The 23,432-nt window shown below is 47.1% G+C and overlaps 1 protein-coding gene and 1 long non-coding RNA gene across 7 annotated transcripts in view; one reads left to right on the top strand and one right to left on the bottom strand.

Annotated features, from left to right (window-relative positions):
• Positions 1–23,432, bottom strand: part of KHDRBS3 (KH RNA binding domain containing, signal transduction associated 3) — a 188,142-nt gene that overhangs the window by 14,377 nt on the left and 150,333 nt on the right. The gene's annotated exons all lie outside the window — the stretch shown is intronic.
• On the top strand, positions 3,786–7,989 carry LOC131494685 (uncharacterized). 3 transcript variants are annotated; one of them, XR_009253555.1, is made up of 4 exons: positions 3,786–3,963; positions 5,006–5,087; positions 5,411–5,543; positions 6,650–7,989. It is a non-coding gene; the product is annotated as an uncharacterized LOC131494685 (long non-coding RNA). The 3 variants fall into 3 exon arrangements; XR_009253554.1 differs by having other exon boundaries at positions 5,006–5,543; positions 6,650–6,796; positions 6,993–7,989; XR_009253553.1 differs by having other exon boundaries at positions 5,006–5,543.

Below are 23,432 nucleotides of genomic sequence, written 5' to 3'. Positions count from 1 at the left end.
TGGGCATCAACCTGCCGGGCTCCCGGCGTGGGGGGGCGTCCTGCTCACTGTCTCAGCACCCCCGTCCATCAAGCCACGGGCCTGGTGTAGGTCCTGTGCGGACCCCGGGCAGCTGTGACATTCTTGATGGCTCATGCACTGCAGTCGGCCACAAAGTAGTCAAAATAACTTCTCATTTTGTTGGGGGGAAAAAAAAATTGGCTAATGTTTCGTGGAAAACAGCACTAAATTAAATGAACCTCGGTCCTCTTTCCAAAGGTCAGAAGTTACAGCAGAATGGCTCCTTAGGACAAATAAAACCCTGATGTTCTTGAGAATTTTATCAGTCACACAAAGTGAATTACGTCTTCATAGAACTGCAAGAATTTTCTTTCCTGAGACAGGCCTCCACTGTTTAATGCGATGCTGTCGGTGACAGGCACTGAAGCTAATCAACATAGGAGTCGAGCAAGAGCTTTTTGACCAAACCAAGTCTTTATCAAATGGACTGAGCAGTAATGAACATCAGCGCAGACTGGAAATTTGTCTGTGAAGTGCCCTAACACCATTCAGCATAAAAAAAAAAAAAAGGGGGGTGAAGAATGTTTCCCATGAACAGGAGGATAAGAGGTAGCATAATTTGGTCCAGCAATGGTTTGGTGATAAGACAATCTCAGTTTTGACAGGTGAAAACTTGAAACTGACATTTGCTATCATTTTGCCCAGTTTCTGATTATTTATTACAAGACTGTCGTCAAGCCAGGAAGCTGGGAGCAGCTGAGCCCCACTCTTATACCTGTCAGCTCCACCGAATTGCTCTGCCAGCACCTTATCTCGTGCACCTCAAATGTCTATTAACCAGAGATGTGTCCTAATTCCCAAGGATGAACTAAAAACCCAACATAAGGCAAAAGGGAAAAGACACTAAAAATCTCTTCATTTACGCATACAATAACATTAATAGTAGGTAAGAAAATACAGTAGGCCAAATACGCATCAACTCCCATCAAAAGGGATCCAGGGAAGCTGCTCCCTGATCAGGTCAAGAGTGGGCTTCCCTTGTTGGTCCTATGGCCACGTCTGCCCAAGCCCTTCATTCCCCGCTGTTCTACCCCGTCTCAGTGGTAGAGGGAAGTTCCTCGCTCTCCCAGAGGTTCTTGGTTTTACCAACCAGCGTATAGAAGGCTCCCCCCGCCGAACCCCCCGCCAGCACACACGCTGGGAGAGAACACGGGGGTCAAGGAGCAAACCGTAGTACTGGGACCAAGTCTACCACTCCTGAGACCTTCTACTCTCCACGGACAGGGGTCCAAGAGGAGGACAGAACCTCTGTCCCCAGATCACCCTGTCTCTGTGGGATCAAGAAGGCAATCCTGACATTGATCTGTCCCCTGTCCTTTTAACCTCTTCAAGACTCTCCACCAATTTCTACTTTAAAGTCTCTGAAACCAACTTCATCAGGCCTCTTGCTGGTTTTTATGTCAGCTCGGGAAGCTCTCGACCACTAGGATGCTCTGATCCCCAGGACTCCTAAAGTCCTGCCCGCCTGCTGCTGTCCACCCTCAGCACCTACTCCACTCTGAAATTCTTCCCCCAGGGCCCCCTGGAATTCACAGCCCACCACTGGCAAAGCTGCCTATATAGTCTCAGCCTCCTCTTGGCACACTCCTTCCTCACTGGAAACTTGATTCTCCTCCGCTGACAGTTATTTCCTGGGTTGTTTCCGGGCAGCCTTCTCCAGTTTTTATCTCCCACAGCTCATGTACCGTTGGGCCCAGAGGAAGGGGGAGCATCTTCCCTCTCCCAGTACCATTGCGCTCCATTCCTCCATACCCACACCCAACTCGGAATCTCCCAATAGCATCACTGTCCTAAGTCGTGGGGATTTCAGCAGATGGACAGAAGAGCCTTCCAACAAGCTGGTCTCTCAATTCCCTGGACGACTCTTGTCCATCCATCTTGTTCTAGGCTCTTTTAGCCATTAAAAGAGTCACGCCCTAGACTTGCCATTACCAATAACAGAAACCTTCCCCACCTCACTCAGTGTCCTGTTCCCACTCTATGACGTCCTCTTTCCTGCTTCACCCCGTCCCTCCAGTACATCATCCTTTCACATCCATTGAAACCATCCTCCCCCACGACACCCCTTAAACCTTTCATCAAGGGAACCACCCAACCGCAAGTGGCTGAAGTCAATACTCAATTCTCAGTCCTTGTGCTTAAATGACTGCTCACCATCTGTTACAAGGGACCTCTTCTTTGACATCCTTTCTTTCCTTGGTTTTCAGGCTGCTGCATTTCCTGGTTTCCTTCCTGTGTCACTGGCTAGACCTCACCTGATGACCTGTCGGTTCCTCCTTTTCCTCAGACCTCTTCAAGTTGGAGAGTTCCAGACTTCAGACCTTGGTCCTCGTCTTCTTTATTGACCTGAACTCCCTTGTGATTCTGTCCAGTCTCTTGCTTTGTATACATCCTAAACAGCAAAAACTAGCCCCGATCTAAGAACCTCTCTTAAAGTTTACATTCAAGTGTTAACTGCCTACTCGACACCTCAACTTCAATGTCTAACAGACATCTCAAATTTAACAAGGCCCAGACTCCACTGGGCCTCTCATCTTATCCCTAAATCTGCTCCAGCCAAGCTCCCTAGATTTCAGCTGACAGCAGAGTTTCTTGTTTGCTCAGGTCAAAAAAAGTTTGTGGAGTCGTTCTTTTCACGGCTATTCCCTTTGCCTAGAATGCTCTTACCTCTGGACATCTGCATGGCTAACTTCACCTTTCTCAAGTCTCTGCTCAAATGACACTATGTCAACACGGTCCGTTCAGATCACGACGGCAATCTCCCTGTCTGGCAACCGTCATCCGTATCACTCTGCTCTACTTTTTTCTACAGCATTTGCCACTTTCTAACATACTATATACTTACTTATTATTTTTACTGTCTATGTCCTTTCGGTAGAATGGGACTGTGAGCTCTACAAGAGAGGGACTTGGGGCTGGTTTATTCAATGACATACCTCAAGCTCCCTGAGAACGACACCTAGTACAAGGTAGGAACTCAGTAAAGTTTGTTAATTGCGCTGACTGAATTGTAAGCAAATCATTGGAAAATTATGGCCAAGACAATACAAGAAAGACCAAGTGTTATTAGTGGATAAAGATGAACAAGAGGTCACTCCTCTTACCCCACTTCTCAAGGTGCAAGACGGAACGATTCAAAGGCACTTAATATTTTCTGGCTGTTGACTAAACTTGACAGGAAACAGTAAGCCCAAGTGTGGCTGTATACTTTTGAGCACTTCCTATGTGAGAGACACCATTGTGAAAAATGGAGATCCAGAAATAGGTAAGGTGTGATCTCTGCTCTCAAGAAACTAACCAAGATGAGCATGTATTTCCACAGAGTAGGGTGTAAGTGTGCATGAGCACAGAAGCGTGTCCAAGATACCTTGGGGTCAGAGTCTCAGTTTGTTGGGGGGTGAGAGGAAGGTACGAAGGTAACACATGACTGGCTGAGGGACTGAATGAGGAGGAAAGAAGTGACAGGTGAGTGGGGGTCAGACTACAAAGCGGTTCATGAACTCTCAAAAACGGGGAGTTAACTCTACTAGTTCACCTGGTATACACAGGGCACCGACAATGTGCACGTGTGTGTGCATGCATGCGTGTGCACAGATGTATACTCTTTTGCACTTAACCTCATGACAAACTGACGAAGTGGATATTATTATATCTCTTTTATATATAATAAAATTGAAGGTCTGAGCAGTTAACTCAACTATCCAAGGATGAACAAGAACAAGCCCTAAGTCAGGTCTGTCTGATGCCACAGCGGATGTTTATCCTACTCGAGCTGTTGCTTGGAGTGTGGAGGAGATCCTTCCAACAGGAAAGTGGTGACAGTCTCTTAAATCACGACACTGCTTCTTTCCCTCATCTCATGTCACACGCACATCTCTCCTGGCACCTAACATGCCCTCCCATGTAAGTAATAACTTGTGTCTTTCTTCAACTTCTGAATTTTCTCTTTTACAAAATTCTCTTTGCCCCTTCATCCTTCTAGCTTTCCCACTCCGGTGACCCCAGTTTTGAAGTTCTGGGTCCCACCTCCCGTCTCCCTTTTTCTCCCATACTTGCTTGCTCTTTATCCTTTGCTGATACTTAATTTTTAAATTCCTGCCTCCCTAACTGGTTTGGCCTTTGTGGATTCCCAGTATTCGTCTCCATATGAAGATTTAATTACTTACTTTACAACCATCTTCTATTCTTTGGGCTCTGTTCTGTCAAAGTGTGGGTTTGTCAGTTTGTTGAGTCTGTTTTTTAAATGCTTAGTATATGCTGGATAGATAGGTGTTCATTTTCTGATTTGAGATTCTCAGTTTGCCTGTCTGCGGACACTACCTCTCGTTCAAAATAGCTTTCTTCTGGTGGTTGCGGAAAAGGGACAGAGTACGCTATTGGGTGGGATACGCAAGTGATTTGTTTCCCGTCCCTGGGCCTCCTGGTTGCCCTAAAGGGTGGTCCCGTCTGAGGTCTAGCTTTGCATGGCTCCCGCTGTAACCTGGGAATGAACACCACGACCGCACTGCTGAGCATCCCTGGTTAGAAAGCAGGGCCAGACCAGCCTGGCTGTTCCAAATGCAGTCTTCGATCAGTTCCCTTGGTGCCCCTGTTTACAGCCACTGACATGGTTTTACGTCTTCCTAAACCTCCCCACCATTACAGCACCCTTCTCTTCCATGGCGGGGGGGTGGGGGGGGTGTTTCATTTGGTTTCCTCAAGCCTCTCGTTTCATCTGCTTTCCCTTCCACAATCTTTTGAAACTTGTTTCTGTCACTTCAGGGGATTCTGAACGGGGGCGGGGCGGGGGGGGGGGCGATGGTGGAGCAGGTATGTGTTCTTAGTCCATCCTCTTGATTCAATCTTCCTGTCTCGTTTTAAATCCTTTTTGGTTTATAATGCATTATAGATTATCCCTTAATCCTCAAGGCCCTGTCTGAAGCAGACATATTATTTAATTTTACAGGTGAGAAAAATGAGGTCAAAGGATGGGAGCCATGTCTAACTCAACTGCTCCCTACAGTGCTGATCCTTCCCAGATCAGACAGGTAAGAGGAAGACTGATACGAACACGAGGGCTGAAGACCGTCCATGACTCACACAAGAGTCTGTAATATGGACGTTGTGTTGCAGCAGTTGTGGCAATTTTCTGGGGTGGGAGGTGAATCTGGAATTCATCCCAGAATCATCTTCAGTGAATCTCTTCCAAAGTTTAATTAGTAAGTTCTGTGTTGTTTGAATTTAACATGAAAGGGCTGATGTTTTTCTGGGTTATGTTGGCCCGTTCTTTTAAGATAAAATTTTATCTGTAATCCTTTTGACAAAAATTAAAATTTTAGCAAACGTTTACGAAATGCTTATCATCTGGCAGGAAAAACTACGGGACTGAGCACACGTGGTCCAGACAGTAGCTCTGGACCGGCTGGCCTGGGCTAGTGTTTTTGCTCTACCTGGGAGCTTGTAATCCTTCTGCAACCATTAAGAATTTTTACAGATAAAGCAGAGTAAGTGAAAAGTAACATTTAAAATGAAATTGTGGGACTACTCTTGTTTTCCCAATATCACAGATAACTGAAAGACTTGAAATTCCTTCAGGGTAATTGGCTAAAAAATTTCCAATCTGCTTTCAGTAAGAGCCTTACTTCTCTAATAGTTCTTTAATAAGATTTCAGAACATTTCCTCAGGAAGGTGCCGAGTAAATAAGTCTCCGCACTGGGCTGCACCGGTCGGATAACAGAACGGCAGCCAAGGTCTGGTCGTGGGCCCACTGGTTTGCTACATCCGGGCCTCCCCCTGATGCCTGGTCACGACCGCCCCTCCTGGGGGCTGCTCCCCAAACGGAGCTAGCTTCCTCCAAGACGGGAGAGATGGGGGTAAGGGCACTTCATTCCTGTCTTCTGGGTTTTGCAAAGCGTGTTCAGATCTAAACGCAAGGCTGTTAATCCTTTGTCCCTCTTCCCCTGAGGATCGCAAATCTGGACGAGGCAGCTTTGATGTGGGAGGGAGGCCAGGGCCAGCCCCTCTTCGTAGGCCACCCCTGGCTTCACAGCACCCCACGTGTGATGGGCACGCAGGGAACACACTTCTGCCCTCAGGGAGCTGACGGCGTGAGGACAATTCAGTGGACCAAAGGGCTGCACGAGGGTTAAAGGGCCCTCGATAACTAGCTTCCTACGCTTGCCGCTGGGGGCGGCTCTCGCCCCGAGCTCTCCCAGAGCCCTAGTATATGCATCCTGCGTGTGCAAACTGGCCTAGAGCGGTGGTGTTCCAAGTGTGGCCCGGGCACTCCTGAGAGCCCCTGCCATCAATCACGGGTCTGAGCCCCACATCGGGCTCTGCGCTGGTGGCGCGGAGTCTGCTTGGGATTCTGTCTCTCCTTCTCTCTGCCTCTCCCCTGCTGGGGCTCTCTCTCAAGATAAATACATAAACTTAAAAAACATTTTTTTTTTCAAAGTATGTTCGTTTAAACATGTCCTTGATGAAGCAGTACAGATTACTAATTTTAATAGATCTCCACTATTATTCTGCATGATGAAACAGAAGGGTGCTTACGGGAGGTCGGTGGCTGGCTGGGGCGTGGGGGTGACCTCGGGCTTTCTCGCGGCACAGCTTTCCACTTGAAAGAATCAAGTGCAGACAATGGTTACTCCGACGCACGTGTGTGGCAGACACGTTCTCAGAGATGAACGAAGTGAGCCTGTCTCTTCAGGAAAAACTGACAGCATTTGTTACCGATGACTCAATTCAAGCTTTCAGGTATGCGCTGCAATTTTGGAAAGTTAGTACTGACCACTGTAAACGGATAATGAGGCCGTACTTCTAGAGAGACCTCTCTGTTGAGACCGGTGGGGGTGGCAACAGACACGGCTCTTTCATACTGCCCAGGGAAATGCGTCACAGGACCGTGAAAACACGCACGTCCCAGCGAACCAGTGTTTTTCGTATGACCCAGGTCCGATGTTTCCAAACCCACCAAATGGAAGACGGACCAAGGCGTTTCAATGAGACAGAGTGTGACAAGTTTACTGATGTGGTTTCAGAATCCACGCTGCAGCTAACCTTTAGGAAACTACCGCTTGCCAAGTTTCGGTGGAGTCATCAAAGAATACCCACACTTAGGTGCAAAGCTGTCAAAATTCTTTCCTTTTCCACCTGCGTATTTGTGGTTCCAACTACTTCAACCCAAACAACATGTCCCATCAGACTGAACCCAGAGGCAGAGAGAAGAATCTAGCTAGCTCCCATGAAGCTGGACATTAAAGAGATTTGCAAAAATATAAAACAATACTGTTTTTGTTTTGGAAAGTAGTCATTTTCCATAAAAACAGATTTTTTTTATGTTAACATGCAATGAGTTGGCTACTGTCATGTATTTCATGATTAATAACTATCTTTAAAGCTTCTGTTTTTAATTTCACATGCGGTAAATGTTGGCAGATACAAGCCATACACACCAGACGGCTTCGTGGCCCTTACAATAAAGGAGAGAGGAGTTCTGAGACCGAAGGCTTTAAGCCCGGGCACAGGTCACCTGCCTGCAGGAAGTGTGTGAGAGCACAGTGACTCCTACACACTGGCCTGAAGAATGATTCTTTGATCTGGAACAATGTCTCACCGTCCACCCGGTGACGGGGGAGGAAGAAGGGCTCACTCACAGAACTAGCCTGCGGACAGAGCCCCGTGTCACAGCCGCCCGGCCCCAGGTCTCACACATACCAGGATCAAAAACCGCCGTTTCTGGCAAGATAGGGAAAAGAGTCAGGGGAAACTTAAACTTCGTATAAGCAGGACAGATGCGTAGACCTCCCCAGATCCATCAGGCACAGATCTAACGTGGGGACAGTTTCAATTTCCTCACGGTACATGTCACTTTCCAGTGCCCAGAATGCAAGAAAACAGAAGTAAAAAGGTTTGAAATAACGAGTTCTCTTTAGGAATTAGAAAAATTACATCCATTTGCCAATAACTGGACTATTTAAATGCTCAGCTTAAATAGCCAGATATAATTTACGGTTTAACCAGGGAACCAAGTTCCAGTAATTCTTTTAGCACGAAAATTTAAGGTCTGAGTTTTGGAATTCCAGACCTTTCGAAGTTGATATTGTTAACCTGATGTTAGACGTTCCGTTGCTCAGGAGAGGACCCGTCGCAAGGCTGATAGGGGAGGGAAAACAAAGGCAGATTTACGACGCGGTGTATACGTACAATGGAATACTACCCGGTGATGAAAAATGAAATCTTGCCATTAACTAGAAGGTATTATGCTAAGTGAAATTAGTCAGAAGAAGAAAAATATCATGATTTCACTCATATGTGGAATTTGAAAAACTTAACAGATGAACATAGGGGAAGGGAAGGAAAAATAAAGTAAAAACACAGAGGGAGGCAAACCATAAGAGACTCTTAGATACAGAGAACAAAGTGAGGGTTGCTGCGGGGGAGGGGGGCCGGGGGATGGGCTAAATGGGTGACGGGCATTAAGGAGGACACTCGTTGGGATGAGCACTGGATGTTCTACGTAAGTGATGAATCACTTGGTTCTACTCCTGAAGCCAAGACTACACTGCATGCTAACTAACTTGAGAATAAAAAAAATAAAATAATTTTGCCATGTTTCTTAAGCTCAGAAATAAGATTTGGTAAAAAGAGTAAGTGGAAAAAGGGGTTTAAAAAGCTGTGGGGAATTATTCGTGGTCTCTGTTCAAATGATTAAGAGTTAACAGAAATTTCAATTTACAGTAGAATCCTATTTTAAAAATGGGTCAAGGGGCGCCTGGGTGGCGCAGTCGGTTAAGCGTCCGACTTCAGCCAGGTCACGATCTCGCGGTCCGTGAGTTCGAGCCCCGCGTCAGGCTCTGGGCCGATGGCTCGGAGCCTGGAGCCTGTTTCCGATTCTGTGTCTCCCTCTCTCTCTGCCCCTCCCCCGTTCATGCTCTGTCTCTCTCTGTCCCAAAAATAAATAAAAAACATTGAAAAAAAAAAAATTAAAAAAATAAAAAATAAAAAAAATAAAAATGGGTCAAAACCATAAACATTTTAAGAACTGTAACTGAAAAGTTTGTCTCCTATTGTTTTCAGAGACAAAAGAGGACTTTAAAATGCCAGATGAGAAAACAGAACTTTTTCTTCTTTACGAATAAATTGATAGTGAACCGGTTACCTTTAAGTACGCGCCAGTCATCTGGTTTTGTCGAAGGGAGGCTACCGCAGTCTGAGCCGCGCTGTGACATCACTAACAGCTTCCATTTCTATGGGTCCCCTACGAAGGATACATGCACCTAACCCAGTCACTTAGCGCAGACCCTGTCACCGTTCCAGCCTCCCTCGTGCGAAGTGAGGCCTGGCCGCCGCGAGGGCACAAGCGCGGGGCGCCGCGGGAGGGCCGGGCGGCTTCTGGCTTCAGGGGGGGTCGCGGCTCTGCCACGCGAAGCTCTGTGCCGAACCAACTGCTGGGAGCCAAGCGTTTCGGGCCTGCGTTCGTTCATTCAGCCGTGGAGTCAAGGTTTAAAGAAACAAAACGAATTCACGACCTTCGTAAAGCTTGTATTATAGTGGGAGGGACAGGCCGTACGCAGTTCGTGTATCAACACGGCGAGATCAGAAGAGCAGGAAGGCAGAAAGGCCTGGAATCAAGCTGGTATTTCACAGCCTACCCAGAGAACCCCCGTTACCAGGGTGTCCTGTGAGGCCATGAAGGAGGATGCAGGCACCACCCGCGGGAACACGTCCCGGGCAGGGGGACGGTCACGTGAGGGATGTGGGCTCACTCTTGGCACATCTGGGGGCCGGAAGGGCAGTGTGGGGGGAGCAGAGGGCCTGTGGGGGGAGCAACGGTCAGGGAGGAGGCTCTGGCGGATCGCACAGAGCCAGACAGGCCACGGGAAGCCTTCGGTTTCTGTTTTAGATCTCGAGGGAGAGGGAAAGTTACCGGCAGTTTCCCCGGGGTTAGGGAAAACCAGCACTGCCACTGACGGAGTTGGGGCAGGTGCCATCGGGAGGTGAGCCCCGGGCACGCCGGGTCTGACAGGCCTCTGGGAAGGGATATCTACAGGTCAGGAGACAGAGCCGCACCGGGCACATAAATCTGGTCATGGCCACATAAAAGGTACGGAAGACCCTGAGCTCACGAGATCACTTAGGGACTCGGCACACGCGGAGGGAGCGCAGGTTCTGGATAAAAGGGTTCACTGGATTTTGAATCCTGTCCTTGCGTTCGGAAGCAGTGTAACCTCAGGCAGGCGGCCTACTCTTTTTGTGTTTCAGCTTCTAGGAGTGTCTCAGAACTAAGAGGTGCTCCATAAAGACACTGAACGAAGGAGTCACCGAGCCGTCTGGCTTGCGGCTTCTCGGGAAGGGGAAGGGACAGCGGCTGGGTCTGCGAGGGGAGGGCGGGAATGGGTGAGTAATCCCGACACGAGTTCACGCGCACAAAACACCGGCCTGCCCCTTCGTCAGTGACCAGTAAACGTGACCTGATTCTTAACCCTACTGTTGTAAATACGTTTGCAAAGTCCTATTTCAGATGTAACGATTACTCTGTCAGACGCAAAGATTTTAACCGCTAACGTAGGTTGGCCACAGAATCAGACACACACAGAGATGTCGTTTAAGGCTGATCCTCCCCCGCCCCCCCCCCCCCCCACTCTCTGCTGTGGGGTACTTCTAAATTTGCCCTCACCATAAAGTAAAGGAACCTGCAGGTACTCTGCTGAGTCAAAGGGAAGAAAGCCACCTTGAGAGGTCACGTGGCCCATCCCCTGCCTTCAGGCCGAATTGTCTTAATCATCCGAGAGAAAGGGTTCTCTCTCCACTTCCAAAGACTTCCAGAAACGAAGCCTGAATAACTTGCCACAGTGAGGCGCCTGAACAGGCCTGCCAGAAGATACTTGTTTTATATTTAACCTTAATCTCTCGGGAGCCGCTCAGAATCCTTTTTTCTTTTACTCTGTTCTCCACAGGGCTGGGGAGTACCACCTTCTGGGCAAGACGACTCAGGAAGACACGGGGGGCAATGAGGGAGCCCGTGGCCTGGAAGTTCCTGGCAAGCCTGACTGAAGGAGGACCTATTTCAACCGCTACTGCCCGATGCTGGTATTGGGCAGCCAGACGTGCAAAGCTTTAACGTAACAGTAATAACAGACCACACTTACCAAATGCCTACTGTGAGCCATATACTGTTCCAGGTACTCCACACGCCCTCCACACACACTTCATCTTTATTTATTTCTTTAAATGTCTATTTATTTTGAGAGAGAGAGCAGGGGGGACAGAGAGAGGAAGAGAGGGAGAAACCCAAGCAGGCTCCACCCTGTCAGCACAGACCCTGATGCAGGGCTCAATCCCACGAACCAGGAGATCATGACCTGAGCCACCCAGGCGCCCCTCCTTTAAGACTCCTTGTGAGCCCGAGGGGAGAAGTGCCAGTGATAAGGGATCAATCCCCACAACTCCCTTTCTCAGCCACTTCTGCAGGTGACACAGAAGCAATAACTCTTGCGGTGAAGCTTCTGGGAAGTATGCTAACAGAAGGCTGACCCAGCCAGGAGGTGCAGCGTTCTCCTCTTCCTCCTCCTTTCTGCCTGAACCCTGCCAGGATGGCTGGAACCACAACAGCCATCTGGAGACGGGGAGGAGCCTCAGGAGACAGGGCGGGGGGGGGGGGGGGGGGGGGGAAAGGAAGGAAGAGGCCTGGTTTCTTAGTAACTATGAAGACTTGTGCTCAACGTCTGCAGCTGCTGGTATTCTTACATGAAAGAAAATAAACCTCTCATTTGTTTGAATTTATGGGTAATCCAGATCTCATCCCAGTCCTAAAAGATAGAGCAGTGCGTTCTGAAATAAGGGATGTTGAGTATCTCTTTAGTTTTCTGATGCAGACATATCCAACTATGCTTTCTTATTTGAACAGAAAACTGCTGTTTTCTTTTCTTCTTCTTATCAAAAGCTGCTTAAAAGGTTGCAGATGGTTCTCCATAATTAAAAAAAAAAAGATGAATTTTGATTAGATTCCAAGAAAAAGGAAAGAATAAAAAGGAAAGAATTTGTTTACAGAGTGTCTTCAGCTCACACGGGGCCTTTCTTCTTCCTCCAACACACCTGAGTCGTGCACGCAAACAAGTCACAATGACGCTCAGCGTGTTTCACGGCGACACCACTGATGCTGAGGCTGTGCTAACGTTACTTTCTTTAGACCCTCATAGTTTCATCTTTAAGCAGGCTCCTCATCTTATTGTAATCATTCTGGAAGGCAGCATGTAATTAATAGTTAAGACCTAGGCTCTGGAAGTGGACAAGCAAAAGCCTAGCGTCCGGAGCCAGGCTCCAGCATTTACTGTGTCAACTCAGGCCAAGTTGATCCGATTTTCTCCCCTGGAGAAGGGTTTTGAAACTCAGTCTTTCCTAACATGTTGTGAGGTTTATATAAGACCATGTGGTACATACACACCTCAAGCTCTTACTTAAGGACAGTTGTCATTACTGTTATCGAAACAGAGGTTCTTTCTAAGCGAGAAGTATTTTTCTCAAGAGTTCTTAGTTTGATGTTCCATAACCTTTTTCTCCTTAGCAAGAGAGTCGGGAGCTCACCCTCAGTGACACAAATCTAACAACAACAAAAAACCAATAGTTTCCTTCTATTTGCAGAGTACTCCACAATTTCGTAGCCTCATTTAACTTTCCAGAAGGTGAGCACTGTTTTGTCCATTCACTTTATTCATTAAATATAAGGTTTCATAAGCTTCCTGTTGGCTTGCTCACATCTACACAACACGTGACAGCTGGGGATCCAAAGTTTGGTCTCTTGACTCAAGCTTCAGTATTTGTCCTATAGCTGTTAACTGCCACGATGAATTAATCTGTCAGAAACATTAATGTTTAGAACTAAGATCTCTTATGATTAAATACAAGATCAGTTGTTTATAACATTTTTTTCTGGCAAAAGAGGATTTAAAAATTGTTATCAATTACATATATCATCACTAGACATCCCAAGAAAATTTTTTTTTAACTTTTATTTATTTTCAGAGAGAAAGAGAGGCAGAGAGAGAGAGAGAGAGAGAGAGAGAGAGAGAGAGAGAGAGGAGATCCCAAGCAGCTCTGCACAGCCCCATGTGGGGCCCGATCTCATGAACTGTGAAATCATGGACTGGGCCTAAATCAAGAGTTGACCACTTAACCAACTGAGCCACCCAGGTTGCCCCTGGACATCCCAAGAAGTTTGGACAAGAATTCTCTATCTGAAGCATCAAGACTGCTTGTTGGAATGTGATGGAACGTAACTGTCACCACAGACTGGAGCATGGGGGGGGGGGGGGGGAGCCCTGCGAGGGCAGAGTCAGGATGAGTCCCCAAGTGACAAGGAGGTTGGGAAAGTTGTTGAGAATTAATTTCAAAAGAATGGTTTATGTACATACACGTCTAAAAAATAAAAAAAGGGTATTTTGGACAGGGAACAAAAACGAGGGCTGGGTTTATCAGCCTATTTCCATGCATCTCTGTGAAGCCCCAAGACCGAGTACGACTTGTGCCAAGGCACATAATCGGTCAGTACTGGTTCCTCTGGCTCTTTCCATTGCATTCAAAATGGTCTATCCACATTTTATGAGCAGTTTACAGTATTTCATGGGACCGTTTGTTAATGCAGTTGTTCACGGTATCTTGAGTTTGTTTTTTCAGCGAGGGCGTCCACCTGCTACACAGAGGTGTCTTTTGGAAAAGATTTCTGGTAGATCCATCTGACAGTGGGATAATCAAAGCCATTATCTATCACTTTTATTTTTTAAAAATTTTTTCAACGTTTTTTATTTATTTTTGGGACAGAGAGAGACAAAGCATGAACAGGGCAGGGGCAGAGAGAGAGGGAGACACAGAATCGGAAACAGGCTCCAGGCTCCGAGCCATCAGCCCAGAGCCTGACGCGGGGCTCGAACTCACGGACCGCGAGATCGTGACCTGGCTGATGTCGGACGCTTAACCGACTGCGCCACCCAGGCGCCCCTATTTTATGTTTTTCAATGCTACAGCACATGGTCTCTCTGGGGGACTGTCTTCCACTTGTTAATTGCTAGTGCATGGAAACACAGGACTTGTATACTGACTGCGTTACAATTGATAAACTGACTGATTCGTCTGAATAGTTTTCCCGTGGGTCCCTTAGGACTTGCAACCACCTGATCATGTTATCAGTGAATAAAGACAGTCAACTTCTTCTTTTTCAGTCTGTATGCCTATCATTCCTTTTTACTCACCTTCCTGCACAGATCGGGCCTCTCAGCACATCACGAGCGCAAGCGGGGGGCTCTCAAAGCTGCTGTGTCCCTAGCCTTGGTAGGAAAGCAGGGACTGTTTCAGTTAAGTCTGATGTCAGCTTGAGGGTGTGTATCTGTGTGTGTGTGTGTGTGTGTGTTCTGGCAGATGTCTTTTATCAACTTGGGAAAAACTGCCCTGCATTTCCAGTTTGCCCACATCTCTGCTTGTTAAATTCTGTCAAACATCTTTCCCGCATTTGTGGAAACGATCGCATGATTCTTCTCCATTACTTAGTTAATGTGGCGAATTACACTGATAGACTTTCACGTATGATAGAAATCTTGGGTTGCTGAGATAAACTCTACTTGGTTGTGGAAAGTAACCGAGTTCTGATGTGCTAATATATTTTGGTAAAGGAATTTTCAGTTATGATCATGAGGGATAGTCTCCCCTCCTCAAGATCCTTGACCATATCTGCAAAGTCAAAGTCCCTGCTGCCCCGTAAGGAAACATGGGTCCTGGGGATTGGGATGTGGGCATTTTTGAGAGCCATTATCCTGCCAACCAAAGCTGCCACAGGCCAGGGAGTCAGTGAGTGTAGGCAACAGTCTCTTCCTGTAACTTCAGAGATTTAAGTCTGCAAGCCCCTTCAACCACACTGAGATAGAAGGATAAGAAGCCATTACAGCATGTTCTTGGACAGTGAAAACATTTTGTCCCAAATCATTCAAAAATATCTTATTCCAAAGGGAAATTTGAAGGTTTCTACCCAAAGAACTTAAAATTATAAGTTCAAATGGCAGAACACGGCCCTTAAAGATGCCAGAATACATGAGATGGACCCCCAGAGATCTTTTCCACAGGCCCCTGCTCCTGCAGATGTCCCCGGGGCAAACTGTCACCTCGTTCAAGTCTTAGATCACCTCCTCCATGAAGCTAAGCATGACTGTCATATTTAGACATGAGTAGCACCAGATTTGAGCTCTATAAGGGCATAACCTTTTTCCTTTTTGTTCACTGACACTTGTCAGGCATCTAGGAGAGCTCTTGGCACACAGTAGGTACTCAACAGTCATTTGCTGAACGAAAGAATGGAAGACATTACAGAAATGCCAATAACTTATTTCTTTGGGAAACAAACATTTACTTAGCAACTAGCTGCCAGGCACTAGGAAGGTATAAATAATACCTCATTACATAATGCTTATTAGTCAAGAAGGGTAGTCCTCAACGTTGGCATCGTTGGCCCATCGAAGTTGCCTGTAGAGTCTAAAAACTTCCAGATAGCTGTGCTACACCAAGACCCAGATTAAAAAAAAAAATAAACAGAAGACTCGTCGGGGCACCTGCTTTTTCTTTATTTACGGCTGTTATCAGGGACGCTCCTACACAGCCGGAGGAGGGAAGACTGCATGCATTTTCACAGGAGATGTTCAGTGCTACCAGACTTCTTACTGTGTTTCCAGTAAAGGAACTTTTAAAACAGATGCTGACTTCTTGAATGTTATTAGTTTAACTGAAAACACAGGTAGATCACTTGTCTGACCAGACTGCACTAGGTACTGAGAACAGAAAGATGAATACAAAGGGTCTCTCGAGGGCCTCTCTCTATAAAAAGCAGACAGAGTCTCAACGGTCTAGAAGGCACACTGGAGAGGAGGGGCAAGGAGAGCATTTTGAACACACAGAAGGTCGGCTTAGTGCGTAACAGGACATGGAAGGAAGGGGACGTGCCACGAAGACAGGGTCAGGGACACTTGCCGGATGAGAAAACCACTGATTCAAGGAGCCCGCTGCTCACGCAAGCGATGTGGCAAGGACTAAAATGTATAGAAAAGCAAATCATCCTGTTTGTGCCATTCTGGAAAAGTCTAAAAGAAATCACATCTAAGTTTTATACAAATATGCCAAACAACCACAATGTCCTTAAAAGGTCTATGTAGGGAAAATAACTGAAGGAGCCATGAAGGAATTAAATTTACTCTCATAGCTTACGCTCTGACACCTACTGAATGTGTGGTCGAGCAAATTACCCACAAGCCGAGACTGAACAATTCAACCTAAGGTTGGACTGTACCGGTGGGTGACCTGAATGAGGCTACAGACAAAATCGGGGCCAAATCGAGAGAGGCCCTGCCACCGTGATGACTTCTAATGGATGGGGTGGTCCTTTACTAATCCTTTAACCCATCCTATTTAACAGTCAGTTGCTAGCACGAACAATCTTGTTATATTGGTAACCGCCAAGGCTGAGCACCACGTCCCTCTTCAGAAATCTCTTGGCTTTTCAATTTGCCATACATGCTTTTCATCTCTCTGTAATCACATTTTCCTTGATCTTAAACTTCAAATAGTCCAAGGGGTAACCGCTCTCCTGGAGAAGCACAAGCCTCCACCAGAGTTGGGTAACAGATGGTCCGTAACCATACTGTCTTTCCAAAATTCAAAAATTCTGAATCTCAGACTCTTAGCCCCAAGGATTTTCAGATAATTACAGTGATGACAGCTGACGACAGCATTTACAATGTGCCAGGAACTGTTCAAAGTGCTTTCCGTATACTTAAACTCGTTAACTCTAGAAGAGTCCTATACGGTAGTTACTGTTAGCATCACCCGCGTTTTCCGGACAAGGAACCTGAGCGTAGGTTAGGTCAGGTGGCCTCAGCTGCACTGTTGGCCGACACAGAGCTGTGACTCATACCCAGGAGCTAGCTCTCCATCCTCATGAACCAAGTCTTGACTCAGCCTTCCTTAAGGCACTGTTTTATCGGTGTTACTTTGGCCAAGGTGGCACGTATAGGTTTCTTCCCACATCTAAAACGTCGTATCTCCTTCCCCGAACTCTGCCAGGAGCTGCTTATTCGCGCTCAAGTGCTGGTAAGCATACTTCCACTGTCAGACACTCACCGAAAAATAAGTTCAGACACTTACCGTGCAAATATGGAGTCAAAGGTTGTGGACACTTAAGGTTCTCGACGAACACTTGTAAATTACTTTCCAAAAGGAACATGTCCCTCCGTGGTGACAGACAGAAGGGCAAATACAATCTGTACTATGTCTGAATTATTTCAGCCTCTCAAGTCGTGAGTCCGGTAAATGAGGTTTGACTAGATTCTGAGATATTCAAGCGCCCTGACGTTCTCTATTATAAATCATTCTTCACAAGTTAACTTCAAGCTCCGACCTCACGTCTGTGCCTCCAAACATTTTCGGACTCCAATCATCCAAATTGAATGAAGCCTTCAAGACTTTTCCGTCTCACAAATGGGCAATCAAAACGGCATGCATAATTTTATTCAGATTATTTGCTGGGATTTTACCGACTGGAGTCTTCCTCGGAAAAAGTCTGTACAAGTTTCTAGATGCGGTAACCGAGCACTCCTAACAGCAGCCGGTGCACGGCAGACAGTACAGAAGAACGCTCCGACTGCGCTCGCAGGCCACCTGTAGCTAGCACTTACTCTGCAGGAGCCTCAGGGAAGTTCCACGGCCTCCGTGCCGCAATTTCCTCATTTCTGTACAATGGGATGGTAACAGGGACCCACCGCCACCAGGCTGCGAAACGCACAATGTGTGGCAGCCAGTACGTGCCACGTGAGCGAGTTTACCGAACCTCCGCTCTGTACATCACGCCTGCCGTCCCAGCCAATCACCATCTTACGAGTCAAATACGGTCTTCGTTTGACGGATGAGAGAAGAAGACTGAACAACTGACCAGACCCAAACCACGCAGCAAGGGAAGCGATGGACGGAGCCGGGATTCAGATCCTGGTTTGTTTTGAACGGGGGTGTTATAGCCCCCCCGTCTTTGAGGCTAAATCATGCCACAATTTAACTAAATCATAGAGGATTTGTTAGGGAAAGTCTCCTACAAATCCACAAAAAGACACTTTAAGGATGTGTGGGACCAGGCGGAAGGAAACACAGGGGAAGCCCCCGAAGAGATCGCAATTTTATAGCGAAGGTGTAAAGTTGGGGTCTGCTCACCAGCACGCCAACTTTTTGGAAACCCTGTCACATAGCCTACGTTTCAGCAGCGACGCTCCTGGCCTGTGCGCGGGCTCGCAGCATCTGTCGCGGCTCTGAATGGCTGATCATAAGCACCGTTTCAGCCTTCTCAACGCTATTAAGCAGATGACAGCATGAACTCCAAGTGATGCGGTCCATCTCCCCGGCGGACTTTGTTTCCACATACCGCCATTATTCCGCAATTCCTCGGCGATAAATCTCGTGTATTCTCAAGAACACGAAAGAGTGCACTGACAGTGGCAGTTGATTTACTACCACTAGCCTGTGTCCGCCCCTCGCCTATGTTTCCACGTGCTTGTAGAGATCGCCGTGAAGATGCCACGTGGAGAGGAGGGGAGTACAGGACTTGGGTATTCTCCACACCTACAGGGCCAGGTTTTGCCACTTGTTGCCTTCAAGTTAAGCGAAAGAACACGGGCTCGAGCTTTAAGAGAGCTGCGCAGCAGGCCTGACTTGTCAACTAGGTGACTTTGGTCAAGTTCACATTCCCTGAGCGTCAGTCTCCTTATTTGTAAAAGTAAAGCCTGACACTCCTCTGGAGGTTCTTGGGGATAAAACGAAACGGCAGGCACAAGAACATCTGGTACAGTAACAAACGCTTCCTAAGTATTTAATTGATACTTGATTTCTTCAATGTGTGCCAAATTAATGAATCTGGAAAATTTCCCTGTTTTCTTTTTTGTTAATTCTAAGGAATTTCCTGTTGAAGCTGTAAAACTTCTTGGCTCGCTTTTAGTACAAAGTATCGAGAGTTCAGTAACTCAGAGGGAGACCTAAACACGGCCCTCGGACTCACTGGCCACCCTTCCCATGGCAGCAGTGGCGCTCCCTAGCTGGCCATTCATTACCCAGGGAAACGAACACTGACTGTGATGTCGGCCACCCTGGGGCACCTCCGGACCTCTGGCAGGACGTCTGCCATCATGGGCACCACCCACCCACCTAGTGACCTAACATTACTTTCTATACAGACTTTGTTTCCGCTTTAATGTATCGTAATCGAATCACAGCAACATTCATAAAATCATGTGCCTGACATGACATGCTGATTATTTTCCCAGTAACTTTAAAATCATCAGACCTTTATCTAAAAAAAAAGGTCTGGCTGTGTGCCACCTGCAAGCATGTTGCGAAACATTAGTGATACATGTACTACTCTTGGGAGAACATTCCTGTAAGGGAAAGAGAAAGGACTGAAATCAATAGTCACTAAGTGGGTAACTCAGGTCACTTACTAAGTCTTTCTCTGGGTCTCAGCTTTCTCAAGACTAAAATGGGGATTATCATGTCCACCTTCTAAGGTTAAAGTGAACACAGAGGAGAAAGACCTCACACTCACACGGATGTGCCTTAGTGAAACCGATATTGTGCAGTGTGTGCCTTTGTGCTACTTTGTGAGCACAGGAGGGATCAAATATTCCTTTGCAGGGGCGCCTGGGTGGCTCAGTCAGTTGAGCGTCCGACTTGGGCTCAGGTCACGATCTCACGGTTCGTGAGTTCGAGCCCCGGGTCGGGCTCTGGGCTGACGGCTCAGAGCCTGGAGCCTGCTTCCGATTCTGTGTCTCCCTCTCTCTCTGCCCCTCCCCCGTTCATGCTCGGTCTCTCTCTGTCTCAAAAATAAATAAAAAAACATTAAAAAAAAATTAAAAAAAAATATTCCTTTGCGAATTTACAATTACGAGACACACCAACTACAACACTGTGATAGTTTTTAAGGCTCTTGACCTGTTTTGGCCTCGCCAAGTTACCGTTTTGTGTGTGACCGCACCTGGCATCTACTCTCCCGGCAAACTCAGCGAGTCTAACGCAGTGTTATCAGCTACGGTCACCGTGCTGTGCAACGGCAAGTGTCAGTAGGATTATAAACAAAACATCCGCTGAAGAACGAATCCCATCTAATTGAGAACGAAACAGATATATTTACAAAGGGTTTCCAAGAGTCAGAACTAGGACTTCTGTGAAGACTCCAGTCCTGTCAGAGCAGGGGCAGGCAGGTCCCCGAGGGCTGAGGCCATTTAACACCTGCTCTTTTTTATTCACCAGAGCTATTCGGGAGGTGTGTCCAAAATCAATCAATAACTAGTTCTGGACCAGCGTGTATTAGAACAATTCCAATAGTATAAAGAACCGTTCCCATTTCTCTTCACAGTAACTGTCTTGACAGCTTGGTACTCATTAAACGTGTGGAGTTAGATAAACAATGCTTTGTTTTACTCCACAACATCAGCACTACCAAGGTCATTACAAAAATCAATGGGGAAATGTAGCTGAACTACACCGAATTTCTTCTCACTCTGCAGGGAGTCTCATTTGTACTCTAATTTTAATACGAGGTATTTGAAAATGGGGAGGAAAAAATCCTAACTTGTAAAACCTCCTGAGAGAAACTGGTATTTGTGCAACCAAACAGCGTCCTAAAATGGTTCCAGCTCATGAAGTTTAAACGTCACCACTGAAAGGGACCCCTTCCCACAGCAGGTAATAATACCCAATGGCCAGCCATAGAGGCCTGCTGTTTTGCTCTGTTGTGTTTTCGAGTGGGTTACGGCTGCTCAGTTTGCTAATCCGTTTACGGTAAATACCGACACCGGCCATGCCCTCCGCAAGGTCCCTCTCTTCTCACTCTCCCTGTAAATCGTTTCCTCACACGCACTCTTTCCGGATTTGCTGGTGCCTTCCCTGTGTGAAATGAGAAGCAGGGGAAGGAGAGCGGGTGTTTGCTCAGCTCAACGGTGCTAACTGCCTCCCACACTGCCCCGGGTGCCTCCCATAAGTTATTGTATTTGACATGCCTCCCTCTCCATGGTTCCCAGAGACTGTGGGCTTTCCTGACTCATGCAACTTTCAGGCTGGCCGTCTAAAGAAGCAGCAAAGTTGCACACGTTACAAACTGAGGCTGAGAGAGGTCAAACATGTTGCCCAAAGCCACATAACCAGCAAATATTAACGTGGGGTCTAAACACAGGTAGACCTGTCTCTTAACCACCGTGGCCCAGATCTCCAAAAGTCTTCTGTATCACATCCGTATCAGGAGAACCATTTTGGATCTCGTAACTGTGACCGTTCACATGCACGTGTGGGACGTGTACCACAGTATTAAGAACTTATGTTTCCACGTGACACAAAGCATCAGAAGCTTACGAGGATGACCATGTGTTGGCCCTCTCTGTATCTGGTGTGTTGGTTTGCTTACCCCAGGGGTGCGCGCCCTCATCCAGAGACACCACGCTGTGCTGTCTCGCCAGAGACAGAGCAAGCCGCGGTCTTACTTAAGGCTGCATTATCTACGAGAAATTTGTAGTTTGAAGTTCGCTAGTAGCCACGTTAAAAAGAACAAAAGCGGCACCCAGCTGGCTCGGGAGGTCAAGGGCCACCTCACAGCTCGTGAGTTCAAGCCCTGCGTTGGGCTCTGTGCTGACAGCGTGGAGCCTGTTCAGTATTCTCTCTCTCTCCCTCTCTCTCTGTCCCTCCCCCACCTACCACTCTTTCTTTCCAATTAATAAACATTTTTAAAAAGCTTAAAAAAAAGCTTTCTTAAAAAGAAACAGGTAAAATTAATTTTAGCAAGGTGTTCATTTCATCGTCTATCTCCTACGAAGTCTTCGGACGCTGCCGCGTGGCCTACACACCCAGCACACCCACCGCGCCAGCCACACTGCAAGCACTCGGCAGACACATGTGTGAGCTGCCACGGTGGACAGTGCGGTCGAACCTGTGCTTGTGCTCTTTCTTCCACACCATGTGTCAGAGAACGTCTTCAGAACAGCTCTGCGATCTAAGAGGAGACCGACCAAGTAAAGAATTCGGCAGTAACACTGAACTATACGCACACGTGAGAGGACTACTGAAGTCCGAAGTCGATTTTACAGGACGTGAAGTGGCAAAGTCCAGGACTTTCAGACCACGGATCAAGTGTTCTGGGGCATTCTCTGTTAGTGAACACTAAGGCTGTGTGCTCCTTGAGAGGGGTGGCGGTGAATGCTATTTGCCGAAAGGAACTAACGTAAAATCGGAAAAATAAGGCCCCTAATTCCATCAGTCCGGTCCCACAATAATACGCCGCAGAAATGAAATTCTAGGTTTGAGAGAGGTAGTCCACGTCTGATAAGGCAATGCTTCCTGATCAGATGGGAGGACTAATTTTTACGGGATTCAAAAGCATCACGAAGTATTAGATTTTTGAAGACCGTTTATGGGACATACTGATTGGAATTAATTCCAGCCACTGAGATCAAAGCAGACTGGAAAGGCAATGCAACAAAGTACAAAGAGAACGCTTTGGGGACAAGGTGGGTTTGTGCCACTGCTCAGCCTTTCGAGTGTGGATGATGAGCCATTTAACCTCTCTGAACCTGTATGCAAGGGAATGGCATGTTTAGACTTGAATTTTGCACTATTTCGGGGCACGCTGAGAGGGGACAGAGAATCGATGTGAAGCCCATGAAACAGTACCAAGCACAGAGTAGACACTCAAGTCGCTGAGAAGGACGGTGGTAGCGATCTCCTCTTCTTTTTAAGTTTATTTATTTATTTTGAGAAAGGGGGCAGGGGCAGAGAGAGGGAGAGAAAAAGAATCGGTGGTGATTTCCTTGTTAGTACTCACTTTTTGGTCCTGGGGATGATTTGAACGTTTGGTATCCTAACTGGCTTATACCAGATTTCTAATTCTGAGACATTCAGTGTTGTGCTTAAACCAAGTACTACAGTATGTGCGTACGATGGGCTGGACTGTGCCCCCACCCCAAATCGTATGTTGAAGCCCCATCCCCCCAGTACCTCAGAATGGGAGCGTATTTGGAGATGGGGCCCTTAAAGAGGTGATTAAATTAAAATGAGGCTGTGCGTGGGTCCTCATCCAATCTGACCGGTGCCATCGGAAGAGAGGAAACGTGGACATGCACAGAGACCAGAGATGCACGTGCACAGAGAAGCACCCCGTGAGGACACAGCAAGAAGGCAGCCATGTGCAAGTCAAGGGAAGAAGCCTCAGGAAAGACCAAATCCCCCAAGACCTTGACCTTGGGCTTCTAGCCTCTGTAACTGTGGGAAAATAAAACTCTATTGCCTCAGCCACCTAGACTGTGGTTATTTTGTTACGGTAACTCTGGCAAACTAA

Source organism: Neofelis nebulosa, chromosome 14 (assembly GCF_028018385.1).
Source record: "Neofelis nebulosa isolate mNeoNeb1 chromosome 14, mNeoNeb1.pri, whole genome shotgun sequence".
NCBI lineage: Eukaryota > Metazoa > Chordata > Mammalia > Carnivora > Felidae > Neofelis > Neofelis nebulosa.
The sequence above is the reverse complement of the archived record's forward strand: the minus strand, read 5'-3'. Positions and strand labels throughout refer to the sequence as shown.